This window comes from Schistocerca serialis, chromosome 7 (genome assembly GCF_023864345.2).
Source record: "Schistocerca serialis cubense isolate TAMUIC-IGC-003099 chromosome 7, iqSchSeri2.2, whole genome shotgun sequence".
Taxonomy (NCBI): Eukaryota; Metazoa; Arthropoda; class Insecta; order Orthoptera; family Acrididae; genus Schistocerca; species Schistocerca serialis.
Window position 1 is genome coordinate 479,233,027 of NC_064644.1, and position 27,984 is coordinate 479,261,010.

Here is a 27,984-nt window from a genome sequence, read left to right on the forward strand (position 1 = left end):
CGAAACTTTATTCATATATTAACTCGGAACCGATTTAGACTCGAAAAAAATTTGTTCCAGTTTTGGCCACCATGTCCAAGTCCGAATCTGTCAATACAAGAAAGCCGTACAGAAATGTTTCCACGTGTAATGAATTAGGAGTGGGACGTTGGCAGAAAAGATCAAACAAGTGAGAAGGGCATATTGTTGATTATTATTATTAACAGTTATGGCGTGTCAAGTAACAATTTGGACGTCATATTGTCATATGAACATTACACAGCGCTATATTTGCACCTGGTGGTCAAAATTGGAACTAATTTTTGTTACAGCGGATCTACCAAGTTTCGCTGCCATACGATAATTGCAGCCTACAATGGGTCTCCGTGAGTAACTGCACTTTAACTGTAACCGCCCGGTATTTATTGGGTGTGTCTGATGTTGTTGCAACTTTTCATATGGAGGCCACAACACACAATGCCCACAGAACGTGCACGGGCAGTTTAATGCCGTCTTTCGCACCATGAGAATAGTCGAATCATTGGCATGAGGGATACGGGAGCATCACACCTACAGACTACATAGGCGGTTGGCTGCAGTGGAATAATACACCTAGTGAGGTGGCGCAGTGGTTAGCACACTGGTCTCCCATTACGGAGGACTAAATTCCGGGTCCTGCCATCCAGATCTAGGTTTTCCGTGATTTCCCCAAATCGCTCCAGGCAAATGCCGGGATGGTTTATTTGAAAGGGCACGGCCGACTTCCTTCCCCATCCTTACCTAAACCAATGAGACCGATGACCTCGCTGTCTGGTCTCCTTCCCCAAAAAAAAAACAACAACAGTTCGTTGAATACAACCTGCAAAAAAGGGGCGACTGATTGCTGTGCTCTATCATTTATAAATCAGATCACAGTCGCTGAGCGCAGCCACGTTCGTAACGGAAGGTAACCCGACAATCTTCCTCTCTTCCTTTTGCAGTGGAATAAATGTAGAGCGAGCGCTGATTGCGTATACTCAGGCCAACAGTGTGGCAACGGGTCTTCTGAAATCCTTACCAATCGTGATTGATGGAGGACATCGAAAAAATTCAAGAAATGGCAGCTCGTCTTGTATTATCGTGAGATAGGAGAGAGAGTGTCACTGATATTATAAGAGAAATCATCGAAACAAAAGCGTTTTTTTCGTTCCTCCTTTCTCTTTTCACAGAATTTCAATTATCAGCTTTCTTAACCGAACGCGAAAACATTTAGCTAACGCCCATCGAGAGAGAGAGAGAGAGAGAGGTATTGGGGGGGGGGGGCGGGGGGTTGGAAGACTATTACAATAAAATAACGGAAAACAGAGCTCGCAGGGTAACATTTAAGTGTTGAAATCTCCCCCGATCTGTTTGGAACTGTTGCAGTCTAGAAAGAGTCTGAAAGTGGCTCAAAGAACCTTTCGTCAAATATTTACGTGTGAAATACTGATTGGTTTTGCGGATGCAAGTTTTACAGTAAGTGTGACGATTTTCGCGTTTGAATCTTTGTGTAAATAAAGTGTGAACTAGTAAAACGAAAACGCGTATGAATTAGAATTATTATACAGGGTGATTCAAAAAGAATACCACAACTTTAGGAATTTAAAACTCTGCAACGACAAAAGGCAGAGCTAAGCACTATCTGTCGGCGAATTAAGGGAGCTATAAAGTTTCATTTAGTTGTACATTTGTTCGCTTGAGGCGCTGTTGACTAGGCGTCAGCGTCAGTTGATGCTAAGATGGCGACCGCTCAACAGAAAGCTTTTTGTGTTATTGAGTACGGCAGAAGTGAATCGACGACAGTTGTTCAGCGTGCATTTCGAACGAAGTATGGTGTTAAACCTCCTGATAGGTGGTGTATTAAACGTTGGTATAAACAGTTTACAGAGAATGGGTGTTTGTGCAAAGGGAAAAGTTCTGGACGGCCGAGAACGAGTGATGAAAATGTAGCACGCATCCAGCAAGCATTTGTTCGCAGCCCAGGAAAATCGACTCGCAGAGCTAGCAGAGAGGTGCAAATTCCACAATCAACTGTATGGAGAGTCCTACGAAAAAGGTTAGTTATGAAACCTGAACGTCAACTACCCGAGGCGATGGATCGGCTGCCAGGCAGCCCGTGACAGAGTACTTCATCACTGGCCTCCAAGAAGCCCTGATCTTACCCCCTGCGATTTTTTCTTATGGGGATATGTTAAGGATATGGTGTTTCGGCCACCTCTCCCAGCCACCATTGATGATTTGAAACGAGAAATAACAGCAGCTATCCAAACTGTTACGCCTGATATGCTACAGAGAGTGTGGAACGAGTTGGAGTATCGGGTTGATATTGCTCGTGTGTCTGGAGGGGGCCATATTGAACATCTCTGAACTTGTTTTTGAGTGAAAAAAAACCTTTTTAAATACTCTTTGTAATGATGTATAACAGAAGGTTATATTATGTTTCTTTCATTAAATACACATTTTTAAAGTTGTGGTATTCTTTTTGAATCACCCTGTATACTATCGAAGAGTTGAACTCTTTAAAGGACATCGTTTGAACCAGGAGTGTCCAACCGGCGGGCCGCATACGGCCCAAAGAAAGTACCAGTGCGGCCGAAGAACTCATCATCTATCGCACGATTGGTAAAAAAAGCCTTAAAATTCCGTTTATGTAAAGCAGAGATAAATTCAAACATAATCCTAAGACGGAATGAAATACACTGCCAAACTTTCCGACTTCATGCAAGCATTTGAAAATCGATGTCAGGATTTTCTAAAAAAAATTTGTATTTAAGCGAAACCTCTAACAAACAATATAGATACGTTCCTAGAAGATTTTCAGATAGACTACAGAGTTGCGGTCTGATATCCAACGAAAAGAAAAATTTTATCAGGCATCTTTGTTGGACTTTTTCAAATATACCTGCCCAGAGACAAATATCCCTTGCTGCACAGTCATGTTACCCTTGTTATTTTATTTACATTCATCCTGTAGCCTCTGCTGTATGGTCTTTTTTAAAGTTAATTTCAAACCCAATCGGTTCACTAGTTAGACAGCCATTGCTTAAGAAAGCTGGTGTCTAGAAGCGAAGACTTGACTGCTGCTGCCAACAAAGAGAAAAATAGAATTCGTTGCACTGTATCATACATGCGTATGGTCATGTAGAAACCTGGATATCAGGATAAGTAATACTTTAACAAAATTGGTAGCAACACTAACTACCGTGGTCTGTAGTTTCGAGTATTTTCCATCAGTTGTACTGAAGCTAAATTCACTATATTTCCACAGACACGCAGAAGAGTAAATGCCTGAAAAAAAAAGAAAATGTACATATAAAAGATTTCATCACAGCGGAGAAGTTGTGCCGTTCTTGCAAGTAATCCTGATAATTTACGTCATCTGTCGTGTAATTTCGGACAACGACTCATGTGAATCAGGATTACATGCACGAATGCCTCAGTTTCGTCCATCAACGCAAACTTCACAAAATAACCCGCCAGCCATCCCTACTTCTCGCCACTCCACGAAGTGGAACAATTATTCAGTACTAGTACCGCCTTTATCGCTAAAATCTGAAGCTGCCGACGTGGTCGGATTTCAGACCCACGAATACGGGCAAACTACTTTTCGCAACAAAAGAACGACGACACGAACTGTCCTGTCACCGTCGAAGCGATGTCAACAGAAATTATAACGGTTCACTTACTGAGGAGACCGTTCGGTAAAGGTTGCGCCATAAGAACATAAAACATGCAGACACTCAGACACGCGGCTGTTTCGCTGACAACGGAACCGCTGAAAAGAACAGACACAGCGTTCGTTATCGCCGTCTAGACGGAGCCCCGTCTGCGCTGCTGTGCAACTTCCACGTCTCTTTGTTCTGATCAGCGGACGACTAAGTAGAGGAACAGTTCTAAACACGGGTTTTCTTTGTTTGTTTATTTATTTACTCGTTTCCCCCTATGTGGAGGGGGCTGTGTGGCAGCTGCTAAGTATCAAAGTCTCCAAATCACAACAAGCAATTACTAACAATTCTATTTACTAAGAATATATGGAGTCGTTTCTGGTTAGTAGATTCATCTTCAAGCAACTGTTGATATTTATATTTTCATTTAACTTATACTGAGCACGAGATGATGAGTCTTTTTAGTTTCTCGTGTTCAACATAAGGTAGATAGAATTGTAAATTCGAACAATCGTCTGTCGATGAACCCGTCGTTACGAAACCTGTTACGGCCCTATTTGTTCCTAATAAATAGCATTATTAATCATGGTTGGTTGCGTTGCTGTGTTTTTGTAAGAATTAACCTTTATGCCCACACAGTCACGGCCTCAACATGTCGACTTTCGAGACATAGTAACAAACAAAAACAAGTATTTTAAGGAGATAAAACAGTGATGATTCGCATGATAATGCATATGTAGATGATGATGATGATGATGATGATGATGATGCGAGAATATCATATGAGAAATCGTATATGATCTACGAGGGTGAGTCGATAAATTAGTCGCAAACTGAAAGAGAGACATCAGAGCCGGGCTTACTAGCCTGAAATTTATTTTCCATTTCAACATACTCCCCTTGTGTAAACTTAAACACGTATTGACTGGCGGCTCCATAGAGCACAACGAGCATATACGTGAAATTAGAAGGAAGGTCAGCGTTGGCCGTAATTTCGATGGTCTGTTGACAGCAAAATCGATTTTCAATCACGTAGTGATCATCTTCAGTGCTGTAGTGTATAAATTAAACTCATAGGCACTGGTGTCAAGTTATTATCAGTAACCTAAACTATCGAACGATCACAATAACTGAATCGTTCAGTTATTGTGATCATTTCATAGCTTTGGTTACTGATAATAACTTGACACCAGTGCCTGTGAGTTAAATTTGTACACTACAGCCGGACGGAGTGGCCGTGCGGTTCTAGGCGCTACAGTCTGGAACCGAGCGACCGCTACGGTCGCAGGTTCGAATCCTGCCTCGGGCATGGATGTGTGTGATGTCCTTAGGTTAGTTAGGTTTAATTAGTTCTAAGTTCTAGGCGACTCATGACCTCAGAAGTTAAGTCGCATAGCGCTCAGAGCCATTTGAACCTTTTTTTTTTTTTTTTTTTTTTGTACACTACAGCACTGAAAAGTGATTCAAAATCGATTTTGCTGTCAATAGACCATCAAAATTACGGCCAACGCTGACCTTCCTTCTAACTTAAACACGTATCCCATTGTTCGATAAGGCATTGAAAACCTCCAGCATAGAATTCTTGTGGCATGGTCCGCACCTAACGAGTGACCTCGAGGGATACTGCCAATTTATTTGGTTCCTTACATTGCTGCACCCCGCAAGACCGCCGTGAAGTGTGGCCAGCAAAATACCCCTAAACGGGGAAATAATGTGCCATCACTTGATAACCAGGGCAGTCCGGACATTCCTTGTTTCTGATATTTCTTGTCCTTCGCTGAATTCCTGTATCCAGTTGAATACAAATTTCCATGACATACAGTTCTAACCATAAACGGGACAAATTTTGCTATGGGCGTGCTCTGCAGACTGACCTCGGCTCGCAGCAATCGCGTTGTTCTAGTCGGGTACACATACACAGCACACCTGCCGTCTTGGTCTGACTGCAGATCATTAACCATTGGTCGCATAATACTGTGTATCTGCTGCCTCCCATGCGACATGTGCTGCAACCTTCTAGATACGTACAGAACCGAATGTTAAAGGCGTTTGTGGCTTGTTTATGACTCACCTTCGTTTCTGGGAGGAGGAACTGATAGTTTGGATATAGACTTTGGTATTTTCGTATGGCAGGAAAGAAATAGGAGGAGGACGGGAAGCTGTTTGTAACATTCTTTAAGAGTGCGATAGGTTACAGTTGATAGGATGGATAGATCTCGAGGATTATCACTTGGTCATGGAGAGAGCGATGGTTAAAATGACGATATAAATTTGTGTAGAGTGTGTGAAGGTGAAAGGAAGATAGAAACTGCTCATACAGACTCAGAAGCAGACCAGACTGCTCAACGATGGGGGACGCAATAGGGTGTTGGAGACCAAGTTTACGGTAAACGTCCGGTTGAGGAGTTTGGAGAAGTGAGAACACTTCGAGCTGATAGACGGTAGAGGATATGGGACGGAAAGGAATATAGAAATCGAGGTGGAATGCATGACGTTTAACGATTTGGAGGGAGCGGTAGAAGATGAGAGGAGCAGGGCTCCATGTTAGGTACGTTTGCACCGGTCCTTACCTATGCATGTAGCGTACGAGATGCTTGTGTATGTGGAAGACTGTAATGGCATTTAGCCAACAGTTAGTCGTCTTGGCCTACTTTAGGCCTTCTGTTTTGGTTTGTTTACTGGTTTTCCAAGTTTCTTTTTGATCGAAAGTACAAGAGACGTTTGATAAGCAATGCAACACACTTTTTTCCTGGCCAATATCGTCTGCTTTAGACGTTGTAACTCGGCGTCCAGGAGAATGGGTACTCTAGTAAGGAAATAAATAGAGTTTTGCGACCGAATAACAGGAGGCCTAAGAACAACGATAGGACACAGCGATGGAAGAACACGGTTTCTCTACCCTTCATCAAAAAAGCACTTCATTCCGTTAAGAATAAACGTCCCCCTCTGTCTGCAAGTGGTGTATACAAGATTCCGTGTACATGTGGTAGGGTCTACATTGGAACTACAGACAGAAGTGTGAATACACGGTTGAAGGAACATAAAAGTCTTTGCGACTAGGGAAAACAGACAAGTCAGCCGTGGCGGAACACATGCTCTTCAGTCGGGTGATCATGTAGTGAAATTTTCGGAAACTGAAGTTTTATGTATGGCTCTGAGCACTATGCGAGTCAACTTCTGAGGTCATCAGTCGCCTAGAACTTAGAACTAATTAAACCTAACTAACCTAAGGACATCACACACATCCATGCCCGAGGCAGGATTCGAACCTGCGACCGTAGCGGTCACGCGGTTCCAGACTGAAGCGCCTTTAACCGCACGGCCACACCGGCCGGCTGAAGTTTTATGTACTATGACGAACTATTATCCACGGCTATATAGAGAAGACATCGAAATATATAAACATGGGGATAATTTTAACAGAAAATAAGAAGCTATGAAACTCAGCGATATAAGGACAGTGGCGCTACAGAATCGATGAGAAGTTTTTTTATCTTTGACGTACTGTACTCGATAGTTATATTTTATCCTTGACAAGGTTTATCTCTGCTATCACGTGAAATACAGACCACGCCCACTTTCCCGGTATTTAGGCCGTTCTTCGACGTCCGATTCGTCAGTCGGCAAGACTCAGCACAACCAGGAGCACCTCCGAAGATGTCCAACGTAGCTTTGGACGAAACGTCAGGGATAGAAGAATTCCATGGACCACGACCATAGAACCCGGAAGAATTCTCGGCAGCAGAGACCTATTATCGAGTTTCTTTTGGTGGAAAACCAGAGCATCACAGATATTCACAGGCGCTTGCAGAATGTTTACGGAGGCCTGGAAGTGAACAAAAGCACGGTGAGTCGTTGGACGAGGGGTCTATCATCACATCAACAAGTTCGCGCAAATCTGTCAAATCTATCACGTGTCGGCCGGCCACACACAGCTGTGATTCGCGCAATGTTAGCGATGTTGGAACGAGCGAGCACTCTCATTCGACGTTATCGACAAATCATTATCAGACATCTCGCTGCTCAACAGTATCTCTCTGGTGGTAGTGCTGACACACTCGTCCACCAGTTGGGCTACTCAAAGATCTACGCCCCGATGGGTTCCTCGTCGCCTAACACAAGACTATAAAAATCCGTATAGAACCATCTGTGCAAAAATGCTTGCGCGTTACGATGTTGACCTACCTCTCCTCTGAAGAAAAAGTTCAAAAGCGCGCCCTCAAGTGACAGTCATGGTACGGTCATCTGGTACTCTGAAGTGGGCTATTCTGCTTGATGTCCTCCTTCAAGATACAATGATCAACTCTGAAGTGTTCTGTGCTACCCTCAGGAAACTGAAGGTACGACTTCAGAGTGTTTGTCATCACAAAAATGCAAACGAACTTCTCCTTCTCCATGACAACGCAAGGCCTCGCACATGTCTGCGCACCTGAGAGGAGCTCACGAAAGTTCACTGGGCTGTTTTTCGTCATCCACCCTACAGTCCGGGCCTCGCAACTTCCGAATTCTATGTGTTTTGTCCAGTGAAGGACATGCTCCGAGGAAGCAGTACATGCTTGAGGTGGAGGTTATTGATGCAGCAAGACGTTGGCTCCGACGTCAACCAATAGAGTGGTACTATGCGGGCATACAGACCATCCCTGTAAGGTGCCGGAACGCCTTCACGTTGAACGAAGAGTACACTGAAAAACACGGTTTTGTGGCATATGGAATAACATGGTGTGTTGGAATCCTGAGTAAAACCAACCTGCTTTCAGAAAAAATGTTGGATTACTTACTGAACGCCCCTCTATTTTGCGCTAAGCATGCCAAACACCTTGGTTGAAGATGCAAAAATCTAATAACGTTGATTTTATTAGGTCCAGATCATTCAGCCGTAGAATATGTGTCGTACTACGGCATAATTTTACAGGGACATTCAGTGGTATATGTGGATACCGTCTGCAAAATTTGATCAAAAAGGTTCAAATGGCTCTGAGCACTATGGGACTCAACTGCAGTGGTCATCAGTCCGCTAGAACTTAGAACTACTTAAACCTAACTAACCTAAGGACACCACACACATCCATGACCGAGGCAGGATTCGAACCTGCGACCGTAGCAGTCGCACGGTTCCGGACTGCGCGCCTAGAACCGCGAGACCACCGCGGGCGGCGCAAAATTTGTTGTGAATATAACTAGTAGTAAAGAAGTAGTAAATCAAAACGTTATGCCCGATGCTGAAGTGTTAATGCAAGCACAGCGAAAATGTAGTAAGTGAATTTTTTTTTTTTATCTTTGTGTGTGTGTGGGGCGGGAGGCGGGGGGGGGGGGGGGGGGAAGGGGGGGAGGGGGGTGTCAGCGAGAAAGAGTCTTGAAAAGGTTTGAAACTGTGTGTAAAATTTGTTGTGCTATGATTCTCAAATACTGAATGAATGTAGTCTGGGTGTAAGTTCGGAGGCCTCCACAGCCGGAGTGGCCGTGCGGTTCTAGGCGCTACAGTCTGGAACCGCGTGACCGCTACGGTCGCAGGTTCGAATCCTGCCTCGGGCATGGATGTGTGTGATGTCCTTAGGTTAGTTAGGTTTAAGTAGTTCTAAGTTCTAGGGGACTGATGACCACAGCAGTTAAGTCCCATAGTGCTCAGAGCCATTTGAACCTCCACATCCAGAACACTCACTCGAAGCAATCTCTCCCATTAAACGTCTGTTTGTGTGTTTACGGCGCAATATAAAGCCGAGTGACCACATAAAACTAATGGTAGGGAAGGTAGATTCCAGACAGATTCAATGGAAGAATCTTCAGGGCGTTTAGCCCAGCAACAAAGGAAGTAGCTTGTATAACGATTTGAAGTGGAATGATCATATAAAATTAATTGTTGGTAAGGCGGGTGCCAGCTTGAGATTCATTGGGAGAGTCCTTAGAAAAAAATGTTCAAATGTGTGTGAAATCTTATGGGACTTAACTGCTTAGGTCATCAGTCCCTAAGCTTACACACTACTTAACCTAAATTATCCTAAGGACAAACACACACACCCATGCCCGAGGGAGGACTCGAACCTCCGCCGGGACCAGCCGCACAGTCCATGACTGCAGCGCCCAGACCGCTCGGCTAAAACCGCGCGGCGGAGTGTCCTTAGAAAATGTAGTCAATCAACAAAAGAGGTGGCTTACAAAACACTCGTTCGGCCAATACTCGAGTATTGCTCATCAGTGTGGGATCCGTACCACGTCGGGTTGACAGACGAGATGCAGGGTTATTTGGTAAGCGTGATAGCGTTACGGAGATGTTTAGCAAACTCAAGTGGCAGACTCTTCAAGAGAGGCGCTCTGCATCGCGGTGTAGCTTGCTGTCCAGGTTTCGAGAGGGTGCGTTTGTGAATGAGGTATCGAATATATTGCTTCTCCCTACTTATACCTCCCGATGAGATCACGAATGTAAAGTTAGAGAGATTCGAGCGCGCACGGAGGCTTTCCGGCAGTCGTTCTTCCCGCTAACCATACGCGAGTGGAACAGGAAAGGGAGGTAATGATAGTGGCACGTAAAGTGCCCTCCGCCACACATCGTTGGGTGGCTTGCGGAGTGTAAATGTATATGTAGACGTAGAACCCTCTTTCAACTGATACTTTAATATTACTCGTCGATCGGGGACACGGAAGAGATGGATGTGATATAGAAAGTGGGCAAGAATATCGTGCTTTGATAAAGGTTTTTCTCGCAATCGCAAAAGCGTCACGGAGATGCTCGTCCAACTAAAGTAGCAGATGCTACAACTCAGGCGTTGTGCGTTTGGTGTGGGTGGACTACTGTTAAAATACCTGGAAGGCTCACTATTTTACTTCCTCCCACGGATATGACATTAACTTAAAACTTGTGGGATTCGAGCTCACGTGGAAGTTTAGCAATAATCGTATCATTCGCTTCTGGAACGGTAAACGGGAAAGTGACAGCGGTATACAAAAATCCCTCCGCCACACACCATAAGGCCGCTTGTGGAGTATGAATGTAGAAATAGATACAGATAGTGATTGAATATTTTTATGTGAGACAAACGCCAGATTTGATTCAATATAGTGAATGGTAAAAATAAGTTTTTGTGAACTCGTAATTCACCTCACGGATACTTGAAACAATACAGAAAACCAACGTTACAACAAAGGGACCATGTAAAATTATGCACAACTCACGTCAAGTTCAGATAAATGAACTGCATGACACTTTGATTACCTCGACTACGTGCATTCATTAAGCGAATTAGTAGTTTCGTAGTTGACGAGTTTGTTGTGAGCTTACGGATTATTACGCCGGGTGCCAGACAACCGCTAACACGCGTACACGACACGTCTGGAGAGGTCCAGTAAATTTACGACGGGTTTATTCGGTACATCATCACAGCGACGTTTATTAATGTGTTACCTTATTTAGCATTGTAATAGAGCCGGTTTTCATTTTTTTATGTTTTTCTTGCTTTGCGCTTTCTGGAAGCTTTCATCACGTCCCGCCTTTCGCGTCATAATCGTTACGATGAACGTTCCATTTAAAGCGGTCGCTTTTATGACCACGCTGTAGCCGTTAATAACTCGTTCTAAGGCGCGGTTTCACTAATTTCTCTCTTAAACGGTACAAAATGTATAATTCTTCTTGTTGTATCTGGCTTCAAAGAATGTCTTGCATACAATAAAAAATGTTGAACATGTGTTGAAAATTACTGTATTTTTGCTATACACCATTATTTTCTTCTGCTGTTTCAAGTGACACATTTCAATCAGGTGCATCTGTTCGTAGAACAGATTGACTGTTTGTATCATATAAATCACTAGTTTACAATGTAAATAGGACGTTCCTCCTATCAGTTCTGGATGGCTTATCGTATTCACTACCCTACGAAATAGTCTTTTTGTCATTCAGTTGTTCGGCGATGTAGATATAATTACGAAGCTTATTTCAACATTTTGTGCCGAGATATCGACTGCTCTAGCTTGGAAACCGATGCTTTGAAGACCTAAGTCAATAACGTTACAATCCATACTCCTCTTTACCATAGGTACTTACCTCTATTTTGCGCTAAGACATTATTTAATATCCTCTGAAATTGACATACGATTTCTGTTGTTGCTGTAATCGTGTCTCGCCAATTGCAAATACTGATATTTGATGTTCACTTGCTAATTTAATGAGGCTGTCTTTGTCAGATGTCACTGAGCGTGCGTTCTGTAAAAGGATGCTGGAATTTATAACCTCTATTTTAATTTTCTAGAACTAGCTTCAAGTTTACGTGCAATTTGGAGACAATAGTGCCGTCGACATGTTACATATCTGGCGCTTAATCTTATTAGTCTGAATTTGTCCTTTATTTCGGGATGCCAAGCTGAGTAGGTAACAACACCCATAACAACTGATAAGTTATTTACGGAATGTTCATTCGGTCCGTTTTGTTGCGCGTTAAGACGATTCTGTGGTGGCAAAGTGTACTACGCCACTGGAGTGCAGGCCGAGTTGGTTTTGTAGCATTCTAGGGGACTGATGACCTCAGTCCCACAGTGCTCAGAGCCATTTGAACCATTTTGAGATATATTTACGAAATTTCAATCACCAAATTGTCTTCCGGGCGTGAAAATACACTCCTGGAAATTGAAATAAGAACACCGTGAATTCATTGTCCCAGGAAGGGGAAACTTTATTGACACATTCCTGGGGTCAGATACATCACATGATCACACTGACAGAACCACAGGCACATAGACACAGGCAACAGAGCATGCACAATGTCGGCACTAGTACAGTGTATATCCACCTTTCGCAGCAATGCAGGCTGCTATTCTCCCATGGAGACGATCGTAGAGATGCTGGATGTAGTCCTGTGGAACGGCTTGCCATGCCATTTCCACCTGGCGCCTCAGTTGGACCAGCGTTCGTGCTGGACGTGCAGACCGCGTGAGACGACGCTTCATCCAGTCCCAAACATGCTCAATGGGGGACAGATCCGGAGATCTTGCTGGCCAGGGTAGTTGACTTACACCTTCTAGAGCACGTTGGGTGGCACGGGATACGTGCGGACGTGCATTGTCCTGTTGGAACAGCAAGTTCCCTTGCCGGTCTAGGAATGGTAGAACGATGGGTTCGATGACGGTTTGGATGTACCGTGCACTATTCAGTGTCCCCTCGACGATCACCAGTGGTGTACGGCCAGTGTAGGAGATCGCTCCCCACACCATGATGCCGGGTGTTGGCCCTGTGTGCCTCGGTCGTATGCAGTCCTGATTGTGGCGCTCACCTGCACGGCGCCAAACACGCATACGACCATCATTGGCACCAAGGCAGAAGCGACTCTCATCGCTGAAGACGACACGTCTCCATTCGTCCCTCCATTCACGCCTGTCGCGACACCACTGGAGGCGGGCTGCACGATATTGGGGCGTGAGCGGAAGACAGCCTAACGGTGTGCGGGACCGTAGCCCAGATTCATGGAGACGGTTGCGAATGGTCCTCGCCGATACCCCAGGAGCAACAGTGTCCCTAATTTGCTGGGAAGTGGCGGTGCGGTCCCCTACGGCACTGCGTAGGATCCTACGGTCTTGGCGTGCATCCGTGCGTCGCTGCGGTCCGGTCCCAGGCCGACGGGTACGTGCACCTTCCGCCGACCACTGGCGACAACATCGATGTACTGTGGAGACCTCACGCCCCACGTGTTGAGCAATTCGGCGGTACGTCCACCCGGCCTCCCACATGCCCACTATACGCCCTCGCTCAAAGTCCGTCAACTGCACATACGGTTCACGTCCACGCTGTGGCGGCATGCTACTAGTGTTAAAGACTGCGATGGAGCTCCGTATGCCACGGCAAACTGGCTGACACTGACGGCTGCGGTGCACAAATGCTGCGCAGCTAGCGCCATTCGACGGCCAACACCGCGGTTCCTGGTGTGTCCGCTGTGCCGTGCGTGTGATCATTGCTTGTACAGCCCTCTCGCAGTGTCCGGAGCAAGTATGGTGGGTCTGACACACCGGTGTCAATGTGTTCTTTTTTCCATTTCCAGGAGTGTATTTTGTTGACACCCACCTACGTAGGGAGAAATGATCATCATAATAAAATATGAGAAATCAGAGCTTGAACGGAAAGATTTAGGTGTTCCTTTTTCCCACGCGCCATTCGAGGGTGGAATGGTAGAGAAGTAGTATGGAAATGGTTCGATGAACCCTCTGCCAGGCACTTATGTGTGAATTGCAGAGAAACCATGTAGGTAGGTGTAGATGTACAGTTCACATGAGCTTTTAAGCTGTGGCCTTTTTTCGCATGTGCTGCTCGAAACGTCGGCCAACGCGAGGATAACGCCGCAGGACGCCACGCTTTTGCGCCATTACAGAGAAAGATTTTATCCAGCTTTGAGCCAAATTTCAAACCTACGCGTCAGAATGGGAGACAGCAGCGGGTTTTCAAAAAGTGATCCTTTAATTTTTTTGCGCAGTGTATTTTACAAAAATTACGCGACGCTCGTATGTAGGTCGCATGTTTGAGAACTTTTGTATCTTTGCGGACTGTTCTCTTGCGCTTCCTTGCGTCCCCATGCGTTCGTCGTAACCCATATCAGACCACTCGCGTTCTGTGCACTGTCATTACTCTGGGTATAAAAATGCGGCGAGCATCTGCCGACCTCTGTAAACCGAGCATTTGAATCCAAATTACATGCAAATGGCGAGAGTACGATGAATATTTTATTGCGCCCGCAGCGGTACAACGTGCCCGTAGTAAAATGTAAATACCCTGAGGGGGACAAACAATCGGGTTACTCTCAAAGCATCGCTAAAGCTACAATAACGAAAGAAGGGTAATATAGACTCCAAGCAGGTGCACCGCGACACGTCATTAGATGTGAACGTGGGGACTCTTTCACAATGAGGGGGGCACTTGCCGAGTAGTCACGCACCTGGAAGTGTTTATCCTCATTGTATCATTGTATCAATGTTTGAAAACATTTCCTGTGAGTGCCACAAGTACTGTAGGTATTCCTGAGGACTTTCTCCTGGTACCAATCATCGTCTAACCCCCTGATAATCCAGTTAGGACAAAATCTTCAATCTACCAGCATGTCCAAACTAGTTATTTGTCAATAACTGCTACTTCGTAGTAACGTCTCCTACACTGTGTAACATTCCAAATACAACTCGTGCCTCTAAAATACATGCAGATTACAATAAATCAAAATAAGCCCACACCAAACCGTTGTATTATTCAAACTAGATTTCATAAAACTGCGTATGTCCACCTAATCCTGTTTCGTTCGGATCGGAATATCGATATCATTTCATAGTAGAAATTATTGGATTGCGGTATTATTCTTGGACTTCCTAACGCAGTGGGCAGCCGTAAAAATGCTAAGAACGTTCATGCTACTAAATACCAAGTAATCCACACCAAAGAACAATTTCTTTCTGTGTTAAAGGTATGTACCCCTTATCCTCGCCACTAAGAACAAAAAGCACGTACACTGAATCCCACCAATCGTCTAGACTGTAAAAAAGTATATATTAATTAAGGAAAAAAATAAACTGGTTTTAGAAGTTGGTACAGTACGATGAACAATGTTATAAACGATGTGACAGACGGAAGACATGAGAACGAATTATCAGTTTATTCCTTGGAATTATAGATTTCAACAAATCTTCAGACGCCATCTCGACTAATTCTGGGCTCGCTGCACTTAACAGACAGCAATTCAGCTTTCAACATATCAAATGAAATGTGATATTTTATTAAGAGTTCGTAAATGCAAAACTGGAGAAACCGTTACGCGAAGTGACTTAATGTAGGGAAAGCAATATTAGAACTCTTCAAATTATTTAACTCTAAGGAAAGAATGATCATCAATGAATTTATTCTAACCGGATGCTTTCTCTCTACAGATGGTGTTCTTTTTAGTATCTTCGAGCGAAGAAGGATATCAGCTAAGAACAATACAACAGCTATAACAGACAGCCAAAAATTGAATTAAGCAACATGAAAATTGCGTACTATCAGTATATAAAAATGAAATATATATACTGCTAATTTGGCGAGTGCAGGCGTCACCTGCAGGTCAAACATCGACCGTTAGAAGTAAAATTATGGAGCAGCTACAAATCCTTTATTGGCGTGTTTTACTCGTCAGACATGATAATCTTCAGAAGTTTAGTAGCCAACGGTTACGCGTTACATATATCTCTATGTTTACAGATTCATCTTCATACTTGATGAAGTGGGAGCTGTACCCAGTCAGATTTTACTTAACGCGTGGCCGTTGGGTACTTACTTTCTGAAGATGCTTGCGTCTCACGAGAGAAACTTGTCAATAAAGGGAACTTGTATGCAATTGTGGATGCTCCATAATTTTAATATTTACTGCTCAGTCTGCAGATTCGTTACGTAATGCAGAACCCATAATGGAATCAAAATGTCGTCAATCCAAAGGTTGGTTTCAAGACCATACTGCTTTTCTAAGTATGCCCTTGCCTTTGCTCGACGTTTAAACTGATATATCCAAATAATTAAAACAGAGGCTGCTTAAGTGCTTAATGACACAATGATTTAATTGTACTTCCTCCTAACTCGTTTAGCTTTTCCTGGCTGAAACCGATATGCCACCTGTCAAAGTCCAAGGAAAGTGCCATAACGCAAACGGCGATCGGAACCCGCTTTTCCGGTACTTGTTCCCACCTCAATGCCACCCACATCGTTGGCATAGTAGGCGAAACATTCTGTATTTTGATAATCATTTAATTCTGCTTTCCATTCCTTGGTTGTAAGGGAAATAAAAGTTGTGAACTGGTAACCTTGTCTCCCTCAGGGTGGACCCAAAGTCCATCGACACGCTTTGTTATCACAGTTACCTTTGTTTCACAACAGTGTAAAGGCTTGTAATACGTGAACACTCTAATACGGAAGGATCCGGTTCTTGCAGTCTCTTATGTACATATTTAAGAGTACTGTCTTCCATTGTATTCAGTGAACGAACGCACGAGCTGCACGTAGACCAACTCTTCATCAATAAGTCCATCCATACAGCTGCCTTGTTACCGTTAATGTACAACTGACGATGCCGAAGAAACAAACCCTAGTCAGAACCGAGCGATACCGAATTCAAGCTTGAGGGAGAAAAGTGTAATGGGCACATGATGTTGGCAACAGGAAGTACCGTGAGTGTATGAGACAATTTTGTTTCAAAACAAGAAACACAGTGCACACAGTCGATATCTGCACTGTTGCGCAGATATTTTCATTATAATACGAATAAAAGGATAACACACGGTTAGAGGGAGCTGTAGAGGTTGAAAACTGCAGGGGAAGGCAGAGACTGGAGTACATCCATTAATTAACTCAGGACGTTGTGTGCAAGTGCTAATCTGATTTGAAGAGCATGGCGCTGGAGGAGTAGCCTTCACGGGCGGCATTAGACCAGTCGAAGGACTGGTGATTTCTCTCTCCACTTATGATCTCTATCTCCCCACCCCCTTTATTACTACATACTACCGCCACACAAAAAAATCAAGCTGCTGCCACTTTTCCTCGATGTAGACTATGAAATAAGGTGAATGTTCAAAAGTTGACGATAATTTTGAATTTTGGACATAATTTTATATATTCGAGTACATTCACGTTCTCGCCTTTACAGTAATGCCCATTAGATGTCGCACACCTGCGCAAGCTCTTTTTCCAATCTCTGAAACACTTTTGTAATTCTCCTTGGGATAGCTTCTAGCTCTCATAGCAAGGCGGTCATCGCTGTAAAGCATCGGCCCTTTAAGTTTTTTTTAGTTTTTGAAACAGAAGAGCGCCACATGGGACCATGTCTCACGAATATAAAGGCTGAGTCATCATTCCCAGAATGGAAACATCCCCCAAGCAGTGGATAAGCCATGTCTCCGCAATATCCCTTCTTTCAGGAGTGCTAGTTCTGCAAGGTTCGCAGGAGAGCTTCTGTAAAGTTTGGAAGGTAGGAGACGAGATACTGGCAGAAGTAAAGCTTTGAGGACGGGGTGTGAGTCGTGCTTGGGTAGCTCAGTTGGTAGAGCACTTGCCCGCGAAAGGCAAAGGTTCCGAGTTCGAGTCTCGGCCCGGAACACAGTTTTGATCTGCCCGGAACTTTCATATGAGTCATCATTATTTTTATAACCAGACTCATTGGAACTACAACATATTAAACACTGGTCCACTTCGTTACATGAATGATAAAAAGATTTACTTAGCTTCATCTGACCCTTTGGCAAAGGTCTGTTTGGTAATTTAGAACTGTTGTTGACTAATAAAGCATCACTTGATGCACTAATTCACAAACTGTTTTCTTGAAGTACAATGTTCAACATTTACAACTGACCTCTGTGCGTCTCCCAATCATCGCTGTGGACTGCAGCGAGACATTGCTAATGTCTGTAGTATCATTGCCGACTTTGGTGTAGCGCCGCGATCTTTGAACGATATCGCAATTGTAGTATTTTTTACCGAAAGTTCAAGAATATGCTATGAAGTGTGAGCAGCTGCATTATCGTGGTGTGAAAGCTATCAATTCTCTCACAACTACGTACAAATTTTTTTTCCCGGGTTTGCTTCACGCAAACGACGTTGAACTTTTAAAAAGTACTTGTTGTTGGTCGTTAGACCTTGTGGTAAGAATTTATGGTACACTATACCGTTAAAAATTGATAAACACTAGAGCTTATTCCGACCTTGGCGAACCAGAACGCTTCCGTTGGGACGGTGACCCGTAACTCCACTTCTTCATCACCTGTCACGGAACGTTTCAGTATTTCTCCATTGTTGTTTACTTCGTATAACGATTCCTGAGTAACTTACGTTGCTAGCTGTTTTTGTTCGAAACTTTCAAGCAAATTTTGCTGTTACACGTTTCATACCCAAAACATCCAAAACAATTCCGTAGCATGCTCCACCTGATGTACCTACATCATCAGCGGCTTCTCTAATTGTGATTCAGCAACAGTTCATTACAATTACTTTCACTTTTGCCACGATTTCATCGGTTGACGATATGCTGGGGCGTCCAAGGCGTTCGTCATCTCCAATCTTCACGAGCCATTTCGAGATGCTTTTACCACACGTAAATCCTAGTTTCATTCAAAGCAGATTCACCAAAAGCGATATTTTAACATTTCCAAAATCTTGTTGCACAGTATTCTACTCTCATAGACAAATTCTATACATTTCTCTGATACTTTTTTATAAAAAATAAATAATCGCCGGTACTATAAAAAGCTGTGTAACCTTTACGACAGCTGGCAAAGGACTAAATATTCAATATGGATTCGATATGGCTAACACAGTGCAGATACTTTTCAGACATGTTTACCAACACAATAACGAAAATACAGCGCGAGTCGAAATAATATAACACGCGAAATTACAAAAGTCCCGTTGCTTTTTGAAGACTTCTCGTACTCACTAGCAGATCTTAGGTCCATTGCCTGCTACTGTGCTGAATGCGGCATAGCGTAGTTCGGAAATAACGCGATGAAGATGAGGCCAATTTGGAGACTTTTTTTTGTGGTCTCTGCGCGCGTCTGGAACGGGTTCTGGAGACGTTCCGGTGGCGGCGGCGCACCTATGCGGCTGGAGTAGGCGAGCGGGTTCCCACGTGGGCACGGCCGGGCCAGAGCAGCACAAACAGGCGTCCGCCCACCCACCAAACACAAACAGGCGCAGAGGCTGGTCGCACGCTCGGCTCCTCCAGTCCTCGCCACCAGCGCGGCGGTGGCCGGCCAAGCATAACAAAACACGAGCGCGTGCTACAACCACCTGCTGTGCTGCCACTCACTCAAACAGCTAACTTCCTTTGGGATTCTCGGCGTATGGAATGTTTCAGTAGTCTTCCGGCATACATATCGAACATCTTTATTTCCTCTTCCAACTAAGAACTTTCAAGGCAAAACAGCGACTGATTGCCTTTTTTATTGTTGTTTCCATTGCCCTTGAGCGGACGGGTTGGCTTCGGAAAAATCGATCTTCAGTCTAAGAATTACATACATTGAAGTGCCAAAGACACTGATATAAGCATGCGTATTCAAATACAGACATATGTAAACATTCCGGATACGGCGCTGCGGTCGACAACGCCTATATAAGACGACAAGCGTCTGGCGCAGTTGTTAGATCGGTTACTGCTGCTACAATGGCAGGTTATCAACATTTAAGTGAATTTGAACGTGCTGTTATAGTAAGTGCATGAGGGATGCGACACAGCATCTCCGAGGAAGCGATGAAGTGGGGATTTTCCCGTATCAGCATTCCACGATTTTGCCGTGAATATCAGGAAACCGATAAAACATCAAATCTCTGACATCGCTGCGTCCGGGAAAAGATCCTGCAAGAACGGAAGCAACGACGACTGAAGGGAATGGTTCAACGTGGCAGAAGTGCATCCATTCCGTAAATTGCTGCAGATTTGAATACTAGGCCATCGACAAGTGTCAGTGTGGAAGCATTCAACGAAAGATCATCGATATGGGCTTTCGGAGCCGAAGAGCCACTTGTGTACCCTTGATGACTGCACGACACAAAGCTTTTCGCCTCGCCTGGGTCTCGGACAAGTCTCGTTACACAGTGTATCGGGAGGATGGACGTGTACGGGTATGGAAACATCCTCATGAACCCATGGGCCCTGCATGTCGGCAGGGGACTGTCCAACCTGGTGGAGACTCTGTAATGGTGTGGGGCTTGTGCAGCTGTAGTGATAAGGGACCTCTGATACGTCTAGATACGACTCTGACAGGTGATACGTACGTAAGCATCCATTCATGCCCATTGTGCATTTCGACGGAGCCGGATCCATTGCGCATTCCGACGGAGCCGGACGCTGTTGCCGAGCGGTTCTAGGCGGTTCAGTCTGGAACCGCGCGACCGCTAAGGTCGCAGGTTCGAATCATGCCTCGGGCATGGATGTGTGTGACGTCCTTAGGTTAGTTAGGTTTAAGTAGTTCTAAGTTCTAGGGGACTTGACCTCAGATGTTAAGTCCCATAGTGCTCAGAGCCATTTGAAACATTTTTTTGCATTCCGACGGACTTGGGCAATAGCAGGAGGACAATACGACACCCCACACGTCCAGAATTGCTACAGAGTGGCTCTTCTGAGTTTAAACATTTCCTCTGGCCACCAAACTCCCCAGACAGGAACGTTATTGAGCATGTCTGTGATGCCTTGCAAAGTGCTTTTCAGAAGAGGTCTCCACCCCCTCGTACTGTTAACGGATTTATGGACAGCCCTGCAGGATTCATGTGTGAATTCCCTCCAGCAATACTTCACACATTAGTCGAGTCCATGCCACATCGTGATTCCGCACTTCTGTTGCTCGCGGGGGCCTACACGATATTAGGCGGGCGTACCGGTTTCTTTGGCTCTTCAGCGTATTTCACAAGGTTGTGTAAAATAAATATGTCGATACTTCCAGTTTTAAAAAACTGTGCACACAGGATGATGTAGCGAAATTGCGATATAGACATGCGCTTTACACGGCAGTTATAATAAATGCACTATCTGATCAAAGGTATCTATAGTGGAGATTAATATGTGGTGCGTTCTCCCTTCGCCTTTGTGACTGCTTGAACTCTGCTAGGTACACTTTCAGTGACGTTTATTAATGTTTTCGGTGGAATGGTAGCACATTGTTTCTGAACAGCCGAAACCAGAGAAGATAGTGATGTTGGACGCAGGGGTTTGGAGCGAAGCACTAACTCATCCCTGGTTTCAGATCGGGATTCCCGGCTGGCGACAAACGATTGTCCATAGATGCTGCTCTGTGACAGGATGCGACTTTATGCTGATTCAGTCAACAATCGGCTCCGTTATATTCCACTAATGTAACCAGTACACAACGCTTTCAAATGCGCTCGTATCCTCCCCCACTTACCGAGCGAGGTGGCGCAGTGGTTAGCACACTGGACTCGCATTCGGGAGGACGACGGTTCAATCCCGCGTCCGGCCATCCTGATTTAGGTTTTCCGTGATTTCCCTAAATCTCTCCAGGCAAATTCCGGGATGGTTCCTTTGAAAGGGCACGGCCGACTTCCTTCCCATATCCGATGAGATCGATGCCCTCGCTGTTTCGTCTCTTCCCGCAAACAACCAACCAACCTCCCCCATTTAGAGTTTTCTTAAGCACAATAAGGAGGTCACACCCTGACGTCGAAAATACACCCATATCGTAACACCTCTTCCCCCCTAGCTCCCTGTTGGCACTAAACATGACGTTCAGGTAACGTTCTCCACGCATTCGCTAAACCCGGATTGCCACAGAGTAGAGCGTGATTCACCAGATCACTCGTTTCCAGTCAGCATTGACTACAAAACATGTGTAGCTGCTCTATCATCGTATCGCATTCTTTTTTAACTACACGCACAGTCGTTGTGCTGCTGGTAGCACTTAAGAAGACACGAGCGATTTCTTCCGCTGATTTCATGCAATTTTTCCGACTACCCTCCGAAATGCTCGGCGGTCCCTAAGCATCAGTGCAGGATCATTTGCATAGTTTTGGTTTACCTGTGGTTGGTCCTTCGCATATGCACAGCAGAACTGGGCAGCTTTAAAAGTCGTAAAATGTCCCTCATAGATTTGTTAGTCAAGTGACATCCAGTGACTAAGCGATTTTCGAAGTCACTGAGCACTGCTCACCAGCCGATTTCAGCTGTTACTGCGCCTACTAACAATGCAATACGCCTCAACCTCTTTTATACTGTCAGGTCCGCGTCTCGTTTCTGTCTCTTGTTCTCTACAGTGTGAACCAGAACTGCACCGCAAAACTTTCAAACGTTGTTCTGCGATTCATTCTGAATATTATGATACTCGTATAAGAGACCCGTGGTCTTCGGTGACTCGTCACAGAGTAATAAGGTAATTTTGGCTCATTCTGTTTGTTATCCTAATTCCTCATTTTCTGAGAAGGTATTTTCGCTATAGTTAAAGATACCTGTAGTACGCTGTCACCAACACGTACGTACAAGCAAAGAGTAACGCAGCAATTCTAGTAAGCAGAAGTACTGCGATGTGGTTGCCGTCGGTGCGGGAACAGACCAGCATAGCATCGCTATGCCGCTCTGCCACTACATTCAGTGAACCCATACACGAACGCCTCGGGAATGCAATCGCAGAAGACTCCGCTGAAGAGTTCAGAACTGATGTGCGCCCTCCGTGATACAGACATCACTGATAGCCACTCGCGATTTTCGACTACATACTTCACATCTGAATCAGTTTTAATTTCCCCTACCTCACATTTCAGCCGGCCGATGTAGCCGAGCGGTTCTAGGCGCTTCGGTCCGGAACCTCGCTGCTGCTACGGTCACAGGTTTGAATCCTGCCTCGGGCATGGATGTGTGTGATGTCCTTAGGTTAGGTAGGTTTAAGTAGTTCTAAGTTCTAGGGGGCTAATGACCTCAGATGTTAAGTCCCATAGTGCACAGAGTAATTTGAACCATACACGAACGTACGTACGCCAGCTCTTGATCGGTAAAGCTATCCAATATGCTGTGTATCAATGTTAACACACAACAAAGACTGCCGGAAAACTGCAGAACCGAGGAGCATTGAATGCCAACTTGAGGGCAATGAGGTAAGGAGGGAATTACCGTTCTTAACAGCAGGTACCACGAGCGAAAGGAAACGAAACACATAACAAATACCCTCAACATATGCACTGTTGCGCACTATTTTTAGTGCAGCACACATACAAAGCTCAATGGGGCAAGAAAGCAAGCAAAATGCAATAACTCAGTAACGAGCCGCCGGAGACCGTGGGCCGCTTACGCCAAAGCGCTTAGAAGGAATCTCCGAATAACCTTTCGAAGTTTCGGTGTTCTGCCTCAACCTGTATAAATATATTTGGAGAAGATAAAGATCATAAGCATTTTTCCCTGTTCCATACGGCCTTACACAGTTGAAAATTGACTATATTACTTGACAAACATCCGGAAGTTAACGTTGTTGCTTCGGAGACAAATTGTCGCTACGTATACAAAACAAACTTGCAAGGGTGTAGCGACAGAGAATTTGCTCGTAAAGTAACATCCGAGGAACAGTATTTCTTCAGACTCGGCACGTATCTCGAATGTAAAGCTAACGTAAGTACAGAGTTGTGATCTGTCTCAGGAGCTGGGAGGAAGCTACACTCGGAGGTCGGACGTCTGGGAATGCTTGCTGCTCGCTGCGGTAAACACTGAGTCAGCTTTGGCGTCTGCAGCAGACAGCGCGCACGCATGGCGTTCCACCGCTACCAGGAGCCGCCATACAGCAAATAAATACAGTATATAGATTGTTTCTTCGATCATCTGGTTTTTAAGATTAAGGGCTTCCAGAGGGTGCAAAAAAAACAAATTGTTAACCAGATCCCAGCTCGATAGAAGAACTCGAAACGAAGAAAATTTTCCGCATAACCATTGGTCGGAAATGCGTCTTTTCAGCTGTGGTCATAAAACGACACCAATCAGAGACGAGCGCGCAGGAGTTCGCCCGGTAAGCGGACGTGTTTGTATGTGTCTGGCAGTGCGGGTCCGTCCGACTATCCTGTTGCTGTGTTTTGCTGTGCTTTTTGTGCTCCACTACCTCACTGACCATCAGTTTTAATACCACCGTGCGTTTTTTGTTTGAGATTTAATGAAAGACAGCATCTATCACAAACCAGTCAACAGGCCTGAAGAGCTTATCGAATGAATTCTTGAGACCGCGACGATCATTCACAGCTTTCCGAGAGAGCGCGCTAATCACTTATACCACGATGCCGCCTTTCTAGGTATGCTAGAGGCAGCGATTTCTGGCGTTTGCTATAAAACTTTTGATCTGAGAGGACAAGGAGGGGAGAAAATTTAATTTATGTTTCCTTTTTCATGCTTTCTGATCTATTGCACTTGTTGGGTAGTCGAGTTGGGTGAGGGGACGAAACAAAAAAATGGTTCAAATGGCTCTGAGCACTATGGGACTTAACTTCTAAGGTCATCAGTCCCCTAGAACTTAGAACTACTTAAACCTAACTAACCTAAGGACATCACACACATCCATGTCCGAGGCAGGATTCGAACCTGCGCGGGGACAAAACAGCGAGATCATCGGTCCATCGGATTAAGGAAGGATACGAAAGGAAGTCGGCCGTGCCCTTTCAAAGGAGCCCGGCATTCGCCTGGAGCGACTTCGGAAAATCACGGAAAACCTAAATCAAGATGGCCGGACACTGGTTTGCACTGTCGTTCTTCCGAATGCGGATCCAATGTGCAAATCCTGCGCCACCTCTCACGGTTGTACTCGTTGGAATAGAGTTTGATTCATGCTCACTGTACATTAACAAAAATTAAAACATATGGCATTTTTTGTTAACAACATTGCACCTTGCAATAGCAAATGCCGACTATGTTCTAACAGTGTCATTCCTGCAATAGAGCTTATAGTCTCTAGAAATTAATGTCATTACGGTGCTTGTAGCGTACTGGATGTAATATGCCCACAGGAAATCATGGAAAGGTTAGTCTAAAGTAACCAGCAATCGATAGGAATTTAAAGAGTGCGCTGCTCTTACATTTCATCTGAAAACATGATCTTCAGCTACTTTACTTATCGATTGCTCCCTTTTAGCGTGACAGATATTATCTGGACCAAATTCGGTTAAATGCACAAGTTTATGAACGCTGATGGCTGATTGGCTGTCCTTTTGTGATTTCCGATTTGTGGTTATCCGCAGAATTTTGCTGGATTCCACCGTCCCCTTCCTACTCTGACCTTCTTATCAGGTTGTTTTTTTGACATCCTGTATGGTTTCCTTTCATTTAGCCGGCCGGAGTGGCCGTGCGGTTCTAGGCGCTACAGTCTGGAACCGGGAGACCGCTACGGTCGCAGGTTTGAATGCTGCCTCGGGCATGGATGTGTGTGATGTCCTTAGGTTACTTAAGTTTAATTAGTTCTAAGTTCTAGGCGACTGACGACCTCAGAAGTTAAGTCACATAGTGCTCAGAGCCATTTGAACCATTTTTGAACCTTTCATTTATTAAGGTGAATGCCAGAAAGGTTTCTCCGTTATCGCTGTCCAATCCTATCTTGTGCTCGGTCTCCAATGACCACCTCATCGTCGGGGCGTGTAGTTCCAATCTTCTTTTCTGTCTTTTATTCTAAGTGTATTTACATATTACTATCGACACATAAATAGCAAAAAATGCATATATCATCTATCAAAGAACAGCATAAAAGGCAGAGATAACTCAAAACATCGAAAATTCTGCTTGTAGTCCTGCGCATTGAAACAGAACACGATGAAACGGCAGACGTGTAAATTTTTGAGCAAATAGGGCCCAGAGCTCTGACGTTCGGTTTTATTTATATGAAAGCCCTGTGCAGCTGCACTAATTGTCTCAACACACAAGCACCTGAGTGGAACAGTACACCTACCCACGGTCTCTAATGGACGTCCGAGCATGTGGTTCAAGTCTTGAGTTGTTCCTGTTCTGTTGATGTCGGAGGAGTCTGCTAAACGGAAAAGCGTTGAAGTATTATCGGTGTAAAGGCCAACTGTGAGTAGACGCAAATCATTTGAATACAAATGCTTTCATGAAAAATGTTTAAGTTAACTTTGTAACTTTAAACTTCCAAGCTGTGAGGGGGCGTTGTGATCCCTGCCTCCATAGCTCATTTGGTCGGATTCGATGGCTATTTCAGCACACGTTTTTAATTTGCCATTAAGTTTCACAACAACGCGCACTTCGATGCAGAGCCAGAATTTCATTCTGGAGATAATTATGCAATTTGTGCTGTTTTCCCCTCCAACTTCTGTACCTCCTAGCGATGTAGCGCAGTATTAAGGCACGGGACTTTGCATTCATACTGGGGAAGCGCGGGTATAGCGTTCTGTATTTCAGGAGGTCTGTCACCCCCATTTTTTCGTAACACAAGTGTGTAGGCTCCAGAATGAGATTTTCACTCTGCAGCGGAGTGTGCGCTGCTATGAAACTTCCTGGCAGATTAAAACTGTGTGCCCGACTGAGACTCGAACTCGGGACCTTTGCCTTTCGCGGGCAAGTGCTCTACCAACTGAGCTACCTAAGCACGACTCACGCCCGGTGTTCACAGCTTTGGAAGGTAGGAGACGAGGTACTGGCAGAAGTAAAGCTGTGTGTACCGGGCGTGAGTCGTGCTTAGGTAGCTCAGTTGGTAGAGCACTTGCCCGCGAAAGGCAAAGGTCCCGAGTTCGAGTCTCGGTCGGGCACACAGTTTTAATCTGCCAGGAAGTTTCAAGTGTGTAGGGTTTAATAATAATAACAATAAAATGTGTTAGTAATTTGTTAACACAGAAGCTGAGTAAATCGCTTTAGCACCACTTCTAAAAAATTTCAGTTCAGAGAAATGAAACGTTTTAAAAGAATTCGCACGAAATCTTTAGAAATCCTTAACACGCAATTGATTTAACAACCACAGTGCCATTAGCCTTGCCGCAATGGTAACACTGATTCCCGTCAGATCACCGAAGTTAAGCGCTGTCGGGCTTGGGTGGGGAACCGTCCAGATCTGCCGAGTGCTGTTGACATGCGGAGTGCACTCAGCCCTTGTGAGGACAATTGAGGAACTACTTGACTGAGAAGTAGCAACACAGATCACAAAAACTGACAATGGGTGGGGAGCGGTGTGCTGACCACGTGCCCCTCCGTGTCCGCAACTGATGATGCCTAAGGACTGAGGATGACCCGGTGGCAGGTCGATACCGTTGGTCCTTCAAGGCCTCTTCGGACGGTGTTTGTCACCAAAACAGGAATGTCAAATTTGCACGTGAATTTGTGACAAATCAAATGGCTCTGAGCACTATGGGACTTAATATCTGAGGTCATCAGTCCCCTAGAACTTAGAACTACTTAAATCTAACTAACATAAGGACATCACACACATCCATGCCCGAGGCAGGATTCGAACCTGCGACCGTAGTGGTCGCTCGGTTCTTGACTGAAGCGCCTAGAAACGGTCGGCCACGCCGGCCGGCGAATTTGTGACAAACCGGATGTCAAACTCTTAGTCTTGGCTGTGGCGAAAAGTTGTCTTAACCGCTAGGCTATTCTAACACACCTCCAGTTCCGACTCAAATGTTCAGAGTCACTAAAGTAATCTTCTAGTGGTCCCTAGTATTGGTAAATGGAGTAATTCGCGTATAAGCAAGAGATCTTGTTCCGAACCCCGGTTTTGTTTGTCACTACGTATTCGTTAAATCGCAATGTCTGCGATTTTGAATGGAATTAGCTGATGTCGTTTCATAATTTCATGTCTTTGTATTTCATTTGTTTCTTCCACATTTTTTTCCCCGTTCGTGTGAGTTCAGAAAATTCAAATCACTTTTTATAAGGCA

General features: G+C 44.7%; 2 protein-coding genes across 3 annotated transcripts in view; one reads left to right on the forward strand and one right to left on the reverse strand.

The window, feature by feature from the left end:
* The window catches only part of LOC126412127 (synapsin), an 861,195-nt gene that overhangs the window by 427,976 nt on the left and 405,235 nt on the right, over positions 1–27,984 (forward strand). The gene's annotated exons all lie outside the window — the stretch shown is intronic.
* LOC126412129 (metalloproteinase inhibitor 3) overlaps positions 1–27,984 on the reverse strand; it is a 332,484-nt gene that overhangs the window by 90,653 nt on the left and 213,847 nt on the right. The window lies entirely within an intron of this gene.